At 51.8% G+C, this 4,463-nt stretch overlaps 1 protein-coding gene across 1 annotated transcript in view; it reads right to left on the bottom strand.

The window, feature by feature from the left end:
- The window catches only part of LOC149360010 (rho GTPase-activating protein 18-like), a 235,751-nt gene that overhangs the window by 123,274 nt on the left and 108,014 nt on the right, over positions 1 to 4,463 (bottom strand). The window lies entirely within an intron of this gene.

Genomic DNA, 4,463 nt, shown 5'->3' on the forward strand with positions numbered 1-4,463 from the left:
TACTACTCAGACGTTTCATTTCAAAAACGTTGTTCGTGTGTGCGCAGACGACTTTCGCGCGACCGCAGTGTGCAAAAACCATAGTAGTGAAAACGCGACGACACACGACGCCAATAAAAGGTTTTACTCTTCTGAAATGCCATTAAAAAACCTCTTAAAGTATCTAAGCAACAACATTTTTTTTTAAAACATATTTACTTTTAAAAGTGCGCTTGTTAATTACGAAATATTAGTTCTTATAGTGTTCATTGCTTGGCCAATAGGAGAGCGAGTCGTCTCTTATTTTGGGCAAATTTTGCACTTAAATGCTTTTCTGCTCGTTTGTTGCAATCATTAGACAAGATTTTCAATGTCAGGACGTTTGTAGTTATCAAACAGCTTTATTTCTTGATTATTTTTTGGCCAAAAGTTGCAGTTCCGCAACAAGTAGCTCACCGCCCCATGATGCTTTGAGCGCCCATGGTGGCTGAGGTGGTCACGTGGGGTCTCCATGCAAACTCCCATAGACGGCTTGCCAGCTTTCCCTCTAGGTAATAGTAAGAAACTCTATGGGGTACTGTATGGTAGGGTACGGTATGGTAGGGTAGGGTATGGTATGGTAGGGTACAGTATGGTATGGTTAGGTGTGGTATGTAAGCTTAACGTCCTGAACTGCAAGTGAGCTGTTCTGGACGCCGTAGTAGAAGAGGACCCATGATTCAATTCGACTATTTAGGGTTAGAGGACGGCAATCTTATTAGACGACGAGGGCAAAATGCTCACAAACGCGCCCGGCCGAATAGATACTGAAATTCTTACTACTCAGTGCTCGCCCTATAATGGAATGTCTCAAAAACACGCAGAACCCCGTCTGCACACGCCTTCCCACCTACTTAGACATATTTCCAAGCAATCAGTGTTCCACTTAATTGTCATTACAAATACGCCGTCACACACACAACTCGACCGCGATAATAGCTTCCGTCCCAGTACGAACAGAGTTCCGAAAGCAAGAGCTACAACCGCAAAGACGCTAAGTTTTCGAGCAAAAAAATAAATAAAGAAAGAAAGAAAACATGAGACACACGGTGCGACGGTCGAATAAACGAGCGGACGGCGACTCCTCGCTTACCAGTGGGCCTCCTTCGCCATTATCAGCAGAGCTCAGGGGAGACGGTGACCGCGGCCATCAGGCCTCCAACGGTATACCGCGCCGACGGATATTGCGTGCAGTACCACGAAAGCTGAGGGCAAGTGAAACCACGCCTTCCGCTGCGCTCAAGAAAGTAGCCCGTACTTTATTTTGGGACAGATACGACAGCGGCTTACATGTACCGCGAGTGATACGCGAGAAGGCACGCAGGCTAGTACAGAAAGAAGACCCATCCTCCGAGCACTTTCGAAGACAAGAACGACTAGGCCTAAGGGCGGTTCAAAGGCAACCACAAGGATGGGGAGAGACACAGTGACCGGCCGTGTTCTCTCTGCCTCATTGGTAGATCAGCTACCTGAGGCTCCACAGCACTGCTCGGAATCGGCATAACGAGGCCTGACAGGACAGACGGAGAGAGAGACGGATCGCGCGTTTCTGGAGCATGAGCGGCGGTCGGAGCAGGAGGGAGGGAGAGTGCTTGACCGGCGTCAGCGACCGGCGGCGGACGTCAGCGCTGGCGCTGCTACCGCCACCGATAGCGCTTGAGCGACAGCCGCCGCGTCCCCGCTTCCGCGACGCCGATGAAGGCTGCTGCTGCTGTGCAAACACTCGTCGTCTTCCGTTCGTCCGGAGAACTTCCGGCTGCGCGCTCTCCCTGACGGGGTCGCCTCTGAGCGAAGCCAGGTGTCGGCGAACGAACGGGGTGCTCCGATTAACCTTTCGGTTCCCACCGCCGGAGAGACCCCGTTCGACCTGGCGACAGCGATGCGCGAGCACCTGTCGGAGCAAGCTGATTGCCGAGCCGTTAGGCTGCTTTGAATCGATTGGGGGGGACGCAATTTTACGAGGCCAAATATGTCAGCTGGTGGCCGGGTCACTGGTTCCAATTTTGACGAGAATACAGTGTTGAGGAATAGAAACCTCGCGGTCGGTTTCTGCTATAGGAGAGCAGAAATGGCGACCAAAGTTTCGTTTTTGTTTGTAAACTCAAATGACATTTCCTTGGCTGGCGTGAACTACGGGGAGGGGGGGGGGGGGGGGGGGGTAGATACACACGCAAACGCTGAGTAAGGGTGCATCAGTTACGCATTCCCACCGATAACCTACATACAGGCAATCTTCTTCGCTGTCTACTACCTCTTAATCGTCCATATCCTTCCAAACGCACTCGGATAATATGGACAACGTACGAGTATCATCCTACTTAAGTGGTCATGCATGCAGCATACGCTCTGAGTGGTCATACATACAGGCGCGGCCATAAGTAAACGGAGCACGCTATTACGTTCGAAGAGTAATCACGCTTTCTCCATTGGTAATGAAGAAGCGTTGTTTGTCTACAAAAAAGCCCATCAACCTCCTCTACCAGCATGCGTGTACCACTGCTGGAAATCTCAATTAGGTGACACGTGAAGAATATTCGAAGACAGTTGCGTGCTCCGTTCACTTTTGTCCGCGCCTGTACATAGTGTACTCTCGTATTCATCGTTATGAAGGTGTGCTTCGCACTGCAGAGGTAGATGCTCATGAGTGTAATCTGGACTGCAGGTCGAGGTATGCTTTCGCGAATGCAACAGGATCCTTGAAAGACTGCAAAATGGCAAGAAGCGGTGACACATGCGCCGTTTCGCTTTCATCTCAACCTGGAGATAGCGCCTAGGCAGTAGATGATAAATGATATTTCGATCTTGGGTCCCCAAAACGCGCGCGTCAGCGGCCACTTCCTTGAACCGTTCAGTCAAACGACCGCACTATAAATGCACTTGCCAAACCATGACGTGGTTTCACATGCAACACACATTTTAAACTGTGGTTAGCTGGTTGCATAGTGTTATGTGCTCGATGCTCCAATAAATCTCTTCACCAACAGTCATAACTATCTTCTCGTAAATAGTTACCAAAAACAGAAAGTCCTTCTTCCTTACCCCATCCGTTTCTTCCCTCCCTTGCTCATGTACAACGCCTCTTTTTCACTGCAGGGGAGGCGGCCAATCGGAGCCCTTTCCTGATTATCCACTCGGTTCCCCATCCTCATTTCTCTCTCTTAGCGCTGAGTAACACGCCAAGACAGGCAATATACCTGTCACCCACCCATCCGCCATTCCTATCGAACTGTCTTCCACGTACTACGTACACCCAATGTAGGATTGAAACTTTGACAACTGTAGCGTATGGGTGATCCCTAAAGAACTCCGTGGCTACACGTGAGATGCGACGGGGCGTCCTATAGCTGAATCGAATCTGCAACGGCAGAGTTCAAATAAACAGCTTTATTGCCAACATTCCATTCCCGCGTGATTTCCCCCCGCGACTGCAGAACAGCGAGAGAGGAATAAAATAACACCAAATGAGGACCTATGGCCGGCAAATCGTGCTAAGGTAATCTTCCGCGGGCAACAGCTGCAATGTCCGGAGAGCGCGCGGTGACCCGCTTCCTGCCGGGTTTTCCCAGGAGACGCGCCACTTTCGCCGTCGCCGCTGTGCCTCGGGCTTCCCAAGCGAGAAAACAAAACAAAATATGCAAAAAGGGCCGACAAGCGACAGGCCGAACGCACTCCGACATTCACACAGAGGCCACTGCACGAATGTGACCTCAATCCGCGGACCGCACGGCAGAATCTTCACTTCCAAATCGCGCGGACGCTCAAATTTCAAAAACGACCTTTCCATCCTACTCAGAGTGTGCCGTTGCATGACAGCCGGCGATGCAGTCATCTTCCCGCCGCGTACGACCGAAGTGTGATGCATACAAGAAGAGAGAAAGCACACGCAAATGAAAAAAAAAACTGAACGAAGGCATCATGTTTTCCTAGCCCTCGACGATTCGCTAAAACATGAGATGCACACATCGCGTAGCGCGGAAGTCACTCCGTCACAGAGTGGCAACGCGTCCACTATATAGCGGCAGGGCCGTCGAATCGAAACAAACAGCTCCGCCACTTCGTCTTGGGGCCACGCTCAACAAAACTCGGCTTCGGCGGGCCAAGCTCCGGTGCACACGTGCGCGCGCGAGAAAGAGAGAGAGAGAGAGATCGCGTGCCAGAAATATCAGGGTGGATCGACGTGGTCTTCACCTCAGCCAGAGCTGCCGCCGGTTGCGCCAGGGTTTCTTCCCTCGGCAAGCAAGACAACCCATGCGAGCGGTGCAGCAGGCAGGCATCGCGGAGAGGCGCGACCTTTGTTTGCGCAAGCATGGCCGCGATTCCGGCGAGGCGAAAGCACAGGCTTCCCTCCGCGTCCGAACCAGAACGAATCCTCGAAACCGATTTCCGTGCGCACACGCCGCCGAGCAGAGCGCAGTAGTCAGCGGGTTGCGTCACCGCGCCGGCAT

Source organism: Amblyomma mixtum, chromosome 2, assembly GCF_055824585.1.
Source record: "Amblyomma mixtum isolate Tamu chromosome 2, ASM5582458v1, whole genome shotgun sequence".
In the NCBI taxonomy this organism is placed as follows: Eukaryota; Metazoa; Arthropoda; class Arachnida; order Ixodida; family Ixodidae; genus Amblyomma; species Amblyomma mixtum.